This window comes from Schistocerca nitens, chromosome 3 (assembly GCF_023898315.1).
Source record: "Schistocerca nitens isolate TAMUIC-IGC-003100 chromosome 3, iqSchNite1.1, whole genome shotgun sequence".
Lineage (NCBI taxonomy): Eukaryota > Metazoa > Arthropoda > Insecta > Orthoptera > Acrididae > Schistocerca > Schistocerca nitens.
Genome location: NC_064616.1, coordinates 470207589 through 470221459, shown reverse-complemented (window position 1 = coordinate 470221459; position 13871 = coordinate 470207589).

Sequence of the window (13871 nt, the reverse complement as noted above, 5' to 3'; positions counted from 1 at the left end):
TTCTTGCCAAGTCTCTCCGTGTTGTATGTATTCGCTCACGAAGAAAAGCTCGTTCCATTCTCTCGTAGATACGATGTGCTTGGGCGGTGGTGAATAGGCGCTTGCATCTCAAGAACTTCGGTGTAGCACATTCATCTCGGCACCGTGACAGAAAGGCGAGAGAGGACATCAGTCGCGCTTTCTTCTTCCGTCGTTGGTCAAGGCGTCGGTACAATCTGCAAATCTCCTCCCCGTAGAGGCGTAATACAAAATTGTTAAGGCTTTCGTGGCCACTTGTTGACAAACTGCCTATTGGCTTCTGTCTCGGGTTCTTCGGCCGACGTTCATCTAATGATTTTTCTGACGTTTCGCCAGCACGAGTGGCTGGCATTGTCAAAGCTTCACCCTCCATTGCCGGTGGTGAACTGGAGGCGAGCTCGCGGCCGCAGACTATATGTACCTGGCGCGCCAACGTCCGAGGGCTTCTCCGCGGTCATTTCCGGTGCGGTTCTCCTCTTGCTACCTGCGACGGTCGTTCGCTGCAGTACGGGAAGCCAGGATCCGTTTACCTTAAGGCTTTCCTCTTTCTTGTTGAAACTGTTCGCGTGTTTTTGGATTTCTACAGCTTCTCTGAACAAGCGCGTGTGATAGTGCTTCTCTACAGCCAGAACTTCCGTGTCGGCGAATTTTATTACGTGGTCGGTCTCATTCAGTGCGTGTTCTGCCACGGCCGATTTCTCCACCTGCCCCAACCTGCAATGTCGCTTATGCTCTTTGATCCTGGTGTTAATGGATCGTCCAGTCATTCCGACATAAACTTTTCCGCATGTGCAAGGTATACGGTATATTCCCGACATTGCAAGTGGGTCTCTTTTCTCCTTCGCCGATCTAAGACACTCTTTGATCTTCCTTGTCGGTTTGAAAATCGTCTTTACGCCGTGTTTGCGCAATATACGGCCGATTCTGTCCGTCACTCTGGGAATGTATGGCAGAAAGGCCGTACCCGACATTTCTTTTTCTGGTTCCTTACTTCGCCGAGTGTTTGGCTCTGTTACACTTCTAATGTAATTTGTGGAGTACCCATTGCTCCTCAGAACAGTTTCCAGGTGTTGCATTTCTCGTTTGAGGTGTTGAGGCTCACATATTCGTCCTGCTCTCGTTACGAGCGTACTAATCATGCCTCTTTTCTGGCTCGGGTGGTGGTTTGACAGTTTGTGGAGGTATCGGTCCGTGTGTGTCGGTTTTCGATACACGCTGTGTCCCAGGTTTTCGCCGTCCCTTGTGACCAGCACATCTAGAAATGGCAGTTTCCTGTCCTTTTCTACCTCCATGGTAAATGTTATGTTGGCATGGAGGCTGTTCAAGTGTCTCAGGAATTCACCGAGCTGTTCTTCACCATGGCTCCACACCACGAAAGTATCATCGACGTACCTGTACCACACCTTAGGTTTGCAAGTCGCCGAGTCCAGTGCCTGTGCTTCGAATTGTTCCATGAAGAAGTTGGCCACCACTGGACTGAGAGGACTACCCATGGCGACGCCTTCCAGCTGTTCGTAGAAATCGCCATTCCACGTGAAATAGCTCGTGGTGAGACATGCATGGAAGAGCTTTTTGATGTCTTGCGGGAACATGGAACCGATGTGCTCCAGAGCGTCGCTGAGTGGCACTTTCGTAAATAACGAAACAACATCAAAACTGACCAGGATGTCGTTTGGCGCAAGTTTCAGTTTCTTCAGCTTCTCAATGAAATGTCCTGAGTCCTTAATGTATGTGTCGGTCTTTCCCACGTGTGGCTGTAGCAGAGAGGCCAAGTGTTTCGCCAGTTTATACGTTGGTGAGCCAGGAGCGCTAACGATCGGTCTCAGTGGAACGTTGTTCTTATGGATCTTGGGTAATCCATACAGCCGAGGTGGTAGGGCTTCTGTGTTGCGCAGGTTTCTCTGTATGTCCGCCGGCAGAGAAGACGCCTTGATTAATCGATTCGTATTCCGAGTGATACGCTGCGTCGGATCTGCACTTAGTTTTCGGTACGTCGTCGGATCTAATAGGTCTCGGATCTTTTGCTCATAATCTTCGGTCTTCATTACGACGGTCGCATTCCCCTTATCGGCAGGCAGTACCAATATACTCTTGTCGGCGTTGAGATTCTTAATGGCTTGTTCCTCTTCTTTCTTCAGGTTGCAAGCTGGTGGTTTTGCTCGGCGCAGTATCCTGGCTGTTTCAGTGCGTATTTCCTCTGCCCTTTCACAAGGAAGGGTCCGAATGGCTGCTTAGGTGTTGGCAATGATGTCCTCCATAGGTATGGTTCTCGGGATGATAGCGAAATTCCCTCCTTTTTGAAGGACTGACACTTCCTCTTCGGTCAATTGTCGTTCAGTGAGGTTGACCACTGTGTGTGACATGTCGGGAATCGCCTTGTCGGTCTGCTTCCGGCATCTTTCAAACTTTTTCTTTTGCCGCTCGGTGCAGCGCTCGAGTTCGTTCTGCATGCTCCTGTGAGTGATGCTGTCGATCTTGTCCCAGTCGTCTCGATGCATTCTGCTACTTAGTTGATAGAAAATGTCCAGAAGTTCCTGATCCGTTCTTGCCAAGGCACTGGACTCGGCGACTTGCAAACCTAAGGTGTGGTACAGGTACGTCGATGATACTTTCGTGGTGTGGAGCCATGGTGACGAACAGCTCGGTGAATTCCTGAGACACTTGAACAGCCTCCATGCCAACATAACATTTACCATGGAGGTAGAAAAGGACAGGAAACTGCCATTTCTAGATGTGCTGGTCACAAGGGACGGCGAAAACTTGGGACACAGCGTGTATCGAAAACCGACACACACGGACCGATACCTCCACAAACTGTCAAACCACCACCCGAGCCAGAAAAGAGGCATGATTAGTACGCTCGTAACGAGAGCAGGACGAATATGTGAGCCTCAACACCTCAAACGAGAAATGCAACACCTGGAAACTGTTCTGAGGAGCAATGGGTACTCCACAAATTACATTAGAAGTGTAACAGAGCCAAACACTCGGCGAAGTAAGGAACCAGAAAAAGAAATGTCGGGTACGGCCTTTCTGCCATACATTCCCAGAGTGACGGACAGAATCGGCCGTATATTGCGCAAACACGGCGTAAAGACGATTTTCAAACCGACAAGGAAGATCAAAGAGTGTCTTAGATCGGCGAAGGAGAAAAGAGACCCACTTGCAATGTCGGGAATATACCGTATACCTTGCACATGCGGAAAAGTTTATGTCGGAATGACTGGACGATCCATTAACACCAGGATCAAAGAGCATAAGCGACATTGCAGGTTGGGGCAGGTGGAGAAATCGGCCGTGGCAGAACACGCACTGAATGAGACCGACCACGTAATAAAATTCGCCGACACGGAAGTTCTGGCTGTAGAGAAGCACTATCACACGCGCTTGTTCAGAGAAGCTGTAGAAATCCAAAAAACACGCGAACAGTTTCAACAAGAAAGAGGAAAGCCTTAAGGTAAACGGATCCTGGCTTCCCGTACTGCAGCGAACGACCGTCGCAGGTAGCAAGAGGAGAACCGCACCGGAAATGACCGCGGAGAAGCCCTCGGACGTTGGCGCGCCAGGTACATATAGTCTGCGGCCGCGAGCTCGCCTCCAGTTCACCACCGGCAATGGAGGGTGAAGCTTTGACAATGCCAGCCACTCGTGCTGGCGAAACGTCAGAAAAATCATTAGATGAACGTCGGCCGAAGAACCCGAGACAGAAGCCAATAGGCAGTTTGTCAACAAGTGGCCACGAAAGCCTTAACAATTTTGTATTACGCCTCTACGGGGAGGAGATTTGCAGATTGTACCGACGCCTTGACCAACGACGGAAGAAGAAAGCGCGACTGATGTCCTCTCTCGCCTTTCTGTCACGGTGCCGAGATGAATGTGCTACACCGAAGTTCTTGAGATGCAAGCGCCTATTCACCACCGCCCAAGCACATCGTATCTACGAGAGAATGGAACGAGCTTTTCTTCGTGAGCGAATACATACAACACGGAGAGACTTGGCAAGAACGGATCAGGAACTTCTGGACATTTTCTATCAACTAAGTAGCAGAATGCATCGAGACGACTGGGACAAGATCGACAGCATCACTCACAGGAGCATGCAGAACGAACTCGAGCGCTGCACCGAGCGGCAAAAGAAAAAGTTTGAAAGATGCCGGAAGCAGACCGACAAGGCGATTCCCGACATGTCACACACAGTGGTCAACCTCACTGAACGACAATTGACCGAAGAGGAAGTGTCAGTCCTTCAAAAAGGAGGGAATTTCGCTATCATCCCGAGAACCATACCTATGGAGGACATCATTGCCAACACCGAAGCAGCCATTCGGACCCTTCCTTGTGAAAGGGCAGAGGAAATACGCACTGAAACAGCCAGGATACTGCGCCGAGCAAAACCACCAGCTTGCAACCTGAAGAAAGAAGAGGAACAAGCCATTAAGAATCTCAACGCCGACAAGAGTATATTGGTACTGCCTGCCGATAAGGGGAATGCGACCGTCGTAATGAAGACCGAAGATTATGAGCAAAAGATCCGAGACCTATTAGATCCGACGACGTACCGAAAACTAAGTGCAGATCCGACGCAGCGTATCACTCGGAATACGAATCGATTAATCAAGGCGTCTTCTCTGCCGGCGGACATACAGAGAAACCTGCGCAACACAGAAGCCCTACCACCTCGGCTGTATGGATTACCCAAGATCCATAAGAACAACGTTCCACTGAGACCGATCGTTAGCGCTCCTGGCTCACCAACGTATAAACTGGCGAAACACTTGGCCTCTCTGCTACAGCCACACGTGGGAAAGACCGACACATACATTAAGGACTCAGGACATTTCATTGAGAAGCTGAAGAAACTGAAACTTGCGCCAAACGACATCCTGGTCAGTTTTGATGTTGTTTCGTTATTTACGAAAGTGCCACTCAGCGACGCTCTGGAGTACATCGGTTCCATGTTCCCGCAAGACATCAAAAAGCTCTTCCATGCATGTCTCACCACGAGCTATTTCACGTGGAATGGCGATTTCTACGAACAGCTGGAAGGCGTCGCCATGGGTAGTCCTCTCAGTCCAGTGGTGGCTAACTTCTTCATGGAACAATTCGAAGCACAGGCACTGGACTCGGCGACTTGCAAACCTAAGGTGTGGTACAGGTACGTCGATGATACTTTCGTGGTGTGGAGCCATGGTGAAGAACAGCTCGGTGAATTCCTGAGACACTTGAACAGCCTCCATGCCAACATAACATTTACCATGGAGGTAGAAAAGGACAGGAAACTGCCATTTCTAGATGTGCTGGTCACAAGGGACGGCGAAAACCTGGGACACAGCGTGTATCGAAAACCGACACACACGGACCGATACCTCCACAAACTGTCAAACCACCACCCGAGCCAGAAAAGAGGCATGATTAGTACGCTCGTAACGAGAGCAGGACGAATATGTGAGCCTCAACACCTCAAACGAGAAATGCAACACCTGGAAACTGTTCTGAGGAGCAATGGGTACTCCACAAATTACATTAGAAGTGTAACAGAGCCAAACACTCGGCGAAGTAAGGAACCAGAAAAAGAAATGTCGGGTACGGCCTTTCTGCCATACATTCCCAGAGTGACGGACAGAATCGGCCGTATATTGCGCAAACACGGCGTAAAGACGATTTTCAAACCGACAAGGAAGATCAAAGAGTGTCTTAGATCGGCGAAGGAGAAAAGAGACCCACTTGCAATGTCGGGAATATACCGTATACCTTGCACATGCGGAAAAGTTTATGTCGGAATGACTGGACGATCCATTAACACCAGGATCAAAGAGCATAAGCGACATTGTAGGTTGGGGCAGGTGGAGAAATCGGCCGTGGCAGAACACGCACTGAATGAGACCGACCACGTAATAAAATTCGCCGACACGGAAGTTCTGGCTGTAGAGAAGCACTATCACACGCGCTTGTTCAGAGAAGCTGTAGAAATCCAAAAACACGCGAACAGTTTCAACAAGAAAGAGGAAAGCCTTAAGGTACACGGATCCTGGCTTCCCGTACTGCAGCGAACGACCGTCGCAGGTAGCAAGAGGAGAACCGCACCGGAAATGACCGCGGAGAAGCCCTCGGACGTTGGCGCGCCAGGTACATATAGTCTGCGGCCGCGAGCTCGCCTCCAGTTCACCACCGGCAATGGAGGGTGAAGCTTTGACAATGCCAGCCACTCGTGCTGGCGAAACGTCAGAAAAATCATTAGATGAACGTCGGCCGAAGAACCCGAGACAGAAGCCAATAGGCAGTTTGTCAACAAGTGGCCACGAAAGCCTTAACAATTTTGTATTACGCCTCTACGGGGAGGAGATTTGCAGATTGTACCGACGCCTTGACCAACGACGGAAGAAGAAAGCGCGACTGATGTCCTCTCTCGCCTTTCTGTCACGGTGCCGAGATGAATGTGCTACACCGAAGTTCTTGAGATGCAAGCGCCTATTCACCACCGCCCAAGCACATCGTATCTACGAGAGAATGGAACGAGCTTTTCTTCGTGAGCGAATACATACAACACGGAGAGACTTGGCAAGAACGGATCAGGAACTTCTGGACATTTTCTATCAACTAAGTAGCAGAATGCATCGAGACGACTGGGACAAGATCGACAGCATCACTCACAGGAGCATGCAGAACGAACTCGAGCGCTGCACCGAGCGGCAAAAGAAAAAGTTTGAAAGATGCCGGAAGCAGACCGACAAGGCGATTCCCGACATGTCACACACAGTGGTCAACCTCACTGAACGACAATTGACCGAAGAGGAAGTGTCAGTCCTTCAAAAAGGAGGGAATTTCGCTATCATCCCGAGAACCATACCTATGGAGGACATCATTGCCAACACCGAAGCAGCCATTCGGACCCTTCCTTGTGAAAGGGCAGAGGAAATACGCACTGAAACAGCCAGGATACTGCGCCGAGCAAAACCACCAGCTTGCAACCTGAAGAAAGAAGAGGAACAAGCCATTAAGAATCTCAACGCCGACAAGAGTATATTGGTACTGCCTGCCGATAAGGGGAATGCGACCGTCGTAATGAAGACCGAAGATTATGAGCAAAAGATCCGAGACCTATTAGATCCGACGACGTACCGAAAACTAAGTGCAGATCCGACGCAGCGTATCACTCGGAATACGAATCGATTAATCAAGGCGTCTTCTCTGCCGGCGGACATACAGAGAAACCTGCGCAACACAGAAGCCCTACCACCTCGGCTGTATGGATTACCCAAGATCCATAAGAACAACGTTCCACTGAGACCGATCGTTAGCGCTCCTGGCTCACCAACGTATAAACTGGCGAAACACTTGGCCTCTCTGCTACAGCCACACGTGGGAAAGACCGACACATACATTAAGGACTCAGGACATTTCATTGAGAAGCTGAAGAAACTGAAACTTGCGCCAAACGACATCCTGGTCAGTTTTGATGTTGTTTCGTTATTTACGAAAGTGCCACTCAGCGACGCTCTGGAGCACATCGGTTCCATGTTCCCGCAAGACATCAAAAAGCTCTTCCATGCATGTCTCACCACGAGCTATTTCACGTGGAATGGCGATTTCTACGAACAGCTGGAAGGCGTCGCCATGGGTAGTCCTCTCAGTCCAGTGGTGGCCAACTTCTTCATGGAACAATTCGAAGCACAGGCACTGGACTCGGCGACTTGCAAACCTAAGGTGTGGTACAGGTACGTCGATGATACTTTCGTGGTGTGGAGCCATGGTGAAGAACAGCTCGGTGAATTCCTGAGACACTTGAACAGCCTCCATGCCAACATAACATTTACCATGGAGGTAGAAAAGGACAGGAAACTGCCATTTCTAGATATGCTGGTCACAAGGGACGGCGAAAACCTGGGACACAGCGTGTATCGAAAACCGACACACACGGACCGATACCTCCACAAACTGTCAAACCACCACCCGAGCCAGAAAAGAGGCATGATTAGTACGCTCGTAACGAGAGCAGGACGAATATGTGAGCCTCAACACCTCAAACGAGAAATGCAACACCTGGAAACTGTTCTGAGGAGCAATGGGTACTCCACAAATTACATTAGAAGTGTAACAGAGCCAAACACTCGGCGAAGTAAGGAACCAGAAAAAGAAATGTCGGGTACGGCCTTTCTGCCATACATTCCCAGAGTGACGGACAGAATCGGCCGTATATTGCGCAAACACGGCGTAAAGACGATTTTCAAACCGACAAGGAAGATCAAAGAGTGTCTTAGATCGGCGAAGGAGAAAAGAGACCCACTTGCAATGTCGGGAATATACCGTATACCTTGCACATGCGGAAAAGTTTATGTCGGAATGACTGGACGATCCATTAACACCAGGATCAAAGAGCATAAGCGACATTGCAGGTTGGGGCAGGTGGAGAAATCGGCCGTGGCAGAACACGCACTGAATGAGACCGACCACGTAATAAAATTCGCCGACACGGAAGTTCTGGCTGTAGAGAAGCACTATCACACGCGCTTGTTCAGAGAAGCTGTAGAAATCCAAAAACACGCGAACAGTTTCAACAAGAAAGAGGAAAGCCTTAAGGTAAACGGATCCTGGCTTCCCGTACTGCAGCGAACGACCGTCGCAGGTAGCAAGAGGAGAACCGCACCGGAAATGACCGCGGAGAAGCCCTCGGACGTTGGCGCGCCAGGTACATATAGTCTGCGGCCGCGAGCTCGCCTCCAGTTCACCACCGGCAATGGAGGGTGAAGCTTTGACAATGCCAGCCACTCGTGCTGGCGAAACGTCAGAAAAATCATTAGATGAACGTCGGCCGAAGAACCCGAGACAGAAGCCAATAGGCAGTTTGTCAACAAGTGGCCACGAAAGCCTTAACAATTTTGTATTACGCCTCTACGGGGAGGAGATTTGCAGATTGTACCGACGCCTTGACCAACGACGGAAGAAGAAAGCGCGACTGATGTCCTCTCTCGCCTTTCTGTCACGGTGCCGAGATGAATGTGCTACACCGAAGTTCTTGAGATGCAAGCGCCTATTCACCACCGCCCAAGCACATCGTATCTACGAGAGAATGGAACGAGCTTTTCTTCGTGAGCGAATACATACAACACGGAGAGACTTGGCAAGAACGGATCAGGAACTTCTGGACATTTTCTATCAACTAAGTAGCAGAATGCATCGAGACGACTGGGACAAGATCGACAGCATCACTCACAGGAGCATGCAGAACGAACTCGAGCGCTGCACCGAGCGGCAAAAGAAAAAGTTTGAAAGATGCCGGAAGCAGACCGACAAGGCGATTCCCGACATGTCACACACAGTGGTCAACCTCACTGAACGACAATTGACCGAAGAGGAAGTGTCAGTCCTTCAAAAAGGAGGGAATTTCGCTATCATCCCGAGAACCATACCTATGGAGGACATCATTGCCAACACCGAAGCAGCCATTCGGACCCTTCCTTGTGAAAGGGCAGAGGAAATACGCACTGAAACAGCCAGGATACTGCGCCGAGCAAAACCACCAGCTTGCAACCTGAAGAAAGAAGAGGAACAAGCCATTAAGAATCTCAACGCCGACAAGAGTATATTGGTACTGCCTGCCGATAAGGGGAATGCGACCGTCGTAATGAAGACCGAAGATTATGAGCAAAAGATCCGAGACCTATTAGATCCGACGACGTACCGAAAACTAAGTGCAGATCCGACGCAGCGTATCACTCGGAATACGAATCGATTAATCAAGGCGTCTTCTCTGCCGGCGGACATACAGAGAAACCTGCGCAACACAGAAGCCCTACCACCTCGGCTGTATGGATTACCCAAGATCCATAAGAACAACGTTCCACTGAGACCGATCGTTAGCGCTCCTGGCTCACCAACGTATAAACTGGCGAAACACTTGGCCTCTCTGCTACAGCCACACGTGGGAAAGACCGACACATACATTAAGGACTCAGGACATTTCATTGAGAAGCTGAAGAAACTGAAACTTGCGCCAAACGACATCCTGGTCAGTTTTGATGTTGTTTCGTTATTTACGAAAGTGCCACTCAGCGACGCTCTGGAGCACATCGGTTCCATGTTCCCGCAAGACATCAAAAAGCTCTTCCATGCATGTCTCACCACGAGCTATTTCACGTGGAATGGCGATTTCTACGAACAGCTGGAAGGCGTCGCCATGGGTAGTCCTCTCAGTCCAGTGGTGGCCAACTTCTTCATGGAACAATTCGAAGCACAGGCACTGGACTCGGCGACTTGCAAACCTAAGGTGTGGTACAGGTACGTCGATGATACTTTCGTGGTGTGGAGCCATGGTGAAGAACAGCTCGGTGAATTCCTGAGACACTTGAACAGCCTCCATGCCAACATAACATTTACCATGGAGGTAGAAAAGGACAGGAAACTGCCATTTCTAGATATGCTGGTCACAAGGGACGGCGAAAACCTGGGACACAGCGTGTATCGAAAACCGACACACACGGACCGATACCTCCACAAACTGTCAAACCACCACCCGAGCCAGAAAAGAGGCATGATTAGTACGCTCGTAACGAGAGCAGGACGAATATGTGAGCCTCAACACCTCAAACGAGAAATGCAACACCTGGAAACTGTTCTGAGGAGCAATGGGTACTCCACAAATTACATTAGAAGTGTAACAGAGCCAAACACTCGGCGAAGTAAGGAACCAGAAAAAGAAATGTCGGGTACGGCCTTTCTGCCATACATTCCCAGAGTGACGGACAGAATCGGCCGTATATTGCGCAAACACGGCGTAAAGACGATTTTCAAACCGACAAGGAAGATCAAAGAGTGTCTTAGATCGGCGAAGGAGAAAAGAGACCCACTTGCAATGTCGGGAATATACCGTATACCTTGCACATGCGGAAAAGTTTATGTCGGAATGACTGGACGATCCATTAACACCAGGATCAAAGAGCATAAGCGACATTGCAGGTTGGGGCAGGTGGAGAAATCGGCCGTGGCAGAACACGCACTGAATGAGACCGACCACGTAATAAAATTCGCCGACACGGAAGTTCTGGCTGTAGAGAAGCACTATCACACGCGCTTGTTCAGAGAAGCTGTAGAAATCCAAAAACACGCGAACAGTTTCAACAAGAAAGAGGAAAGCCTTAAGGTAAACGGATCCTGGCTTCCCGTACTGCAGCGAACGACCGTCGCAGGTAGCAAGAGGAGAACCGCACCGGAAATGACCGCGGAGAAGCCCTCGGACGTTGGCGCGCCAGGTACATATAGTCTGCGGCCGCGAGCTCGCCTCCAGTTCACCACCGGCAATGGAGGGTGAAGCTTTGACAATGCCAGCCACTCGTGCTGGCGAAACGTCAGAAAAATCATTAGATGAACGTCGGCCGAAGAACCCGAGACAGAAGCCAATAGGCAGTTTGTCAACAAGTGGCCACGAAAGCCTTAACAATTTTGTATTACGCCTCTACAGGGAGGAGATTTGCAGATTGTACCGACGCCTTGACCAACGACGGAAGAAGAAAGCGCGACTGATGTCCTCTCTCGCCTTTCTGTCACGGTGCCGAGATGAATGTGCTACACCGAAGTTCTTGAGATGCAAGCGCCTATTCACCACCGCCCAAGCACATCGTATCTACGAGAGAATAGAACGAGCTTTTCTTCGTGAGCGAATACATACAACACGGAGAGACTTGGCAAGAACGGATCAGGAACTTCTGGACATTTTCTATCAACTAAGTAGCAGAATGCATCGAGACGACTGGGACAAGATCGACAGCATCACTCACAGGAGCATGCAGAACGAACTCGAGCGCTGCACCGAGCGGCAAAAGAAAAAGTTTGAAAGATGCCGGAAGCAGACCGACAAGGCGATTCCCGACATGTCACACACAGTGGTCAACCTCACTGAACGACAATTGACCGAAGAGGAAGTGTCAGTCCTTCAAAAAGGAGGGAATTTCGCTATCATCCCGAGAACCATACCTATGGAGGACATCATTGCCAACACCGAAGCAGCCATTCGGACCCTTCCTTGTGAAAGGGCAGAGGAAATACGCACTGAAACAGCCAGGATACTGCGCCGAGCAAAACCACCAGCTTGCAACCTGAAGAAAGAAGAGGAACAAGCCATTAAGAATCTCAACGCCGACAAGAGTATATTGGTACTGCCTGCCGATAAGGGGAATGCGACCGTCGTAATGAAGACCGAAGATTATGAGCAAAAGATCCGAGACCTATTAGATCCGACGACGTACCGAAAACTAAGTGCAGATCCGACGCAGCGTATCACTCGGAATACGAATCGATTAATCAAGGCGTCTTCTCTGCCGGCGGACATACAGAGAAACCTGCGCAACACAGAAGCCCTACCACCTCGGCTGTATGGATTACCCAAGATCCATAAGAACAACGTTCCACTGAGACCGATCGTTAGCGCTCCTGGCTCACCAACGTATAAACTGGCGAAACACTTGGCCTCTCTGCTACAGCCACACGTGGGAAAGACCGACACATACATTAAGGACTCAGGACATTTCATTGAGAAGCTGAAGAAACTGAAACTTGCGCCAAACGACATCCTGGTCAGTTTTGATGTTGTTTCGTTATTTACGAAAGTGCCACTCAGCGACGCTCTGGAGTACATCGGTTCCATGTTCCCGCAAGACATCAAAAAGCTCTTCCATGCATGTCTCACCACGAGCTATTTCACGTGGAATGGCGATTTCTACGAACAGCTGGAAGGCGTCGCCATGGGTAGTCCTCTCAGTCCAGTGGTGGCCAACTTCTTCATGGAACAATTCGAAGCACAGGCACTGGACTCGGCGACTTGCAAACCTAAGGTGTGGTACAGGTACGTCGATGATACTTTCGTGGTGTGGAGCCATGGTGAAGAACAGCTCGGTGAATTCCTGAGACACTTGAACAGCCTCCATGCCAACATAACATTTACCATGGAGGTAGAAAAGGACAGGAAACTGCCATTTCTAGATGTGCTGGTCACAAGGCACGGCGAAAACCTGGGACACAGCGTGTATCGAAAACCGACACACACGGACCGATACCTCCACAAACTGTCAAACCACCACCCGAGCCAGAAAAGAGGCATGATTAGTACGCTCGTAACGAGAGCAGGACGAATATGTGAGCCTCAACACCTCAAACGAGAAATGCAACACCTGGAAACTGTTCTGAGGAGCAATGGGTACTCCACAAATTACATTAGAAGTGTAACAGAGCCAAACACTCGGCGAAGTAAGGAACCAGAAAAAGAAATGTCGGGTACGGCCTTTCTGCCATACATTCCCAGAGTGACGGACAGAATCGGCCGTATATTGCGCAAACACGGCGTAAAGACGATTTTCAAACCGACAAGGAAGATCAAAGAGTGTCTTAGATCGGCGAAGGAGAAAAGAGACCCACTTGCAATGTCGGGAATATACCGTATACCTTGCACATGCGGAAAAGTTTATGTCGGAATGACTGGACGATCCATTAACACCAGGATCAAAGAGCATAAGCGACATTGCAGGTTGGGGCAGGTGGAGAAATCGGCCGTGGCAGAACACGCACTGAATGAGACCGACCACGTAATAAAATTCGCCGACACGGAAGTTCTGGCTGTAGAGAAGCACTATCACACGCGCTTGTTCAGAGAAGCTGTAGAAATCCAAAAACACGCGAACAGTTTCAACAAGAAAGAGGAAAGCCTTAAGGTAAACGGATCCTGGCTTCCCGTACTGCAGCGAACGACCGTCGCAGGTAGCAAGAGGAGAACCGCACCGGAAATGACCGCGGAGAAGCCCTCGGACGTTGGCGCGCCAGGTACATATAGTCTGCGGCCGCGAGCTCGCCTCCAGTTCACCACCGGC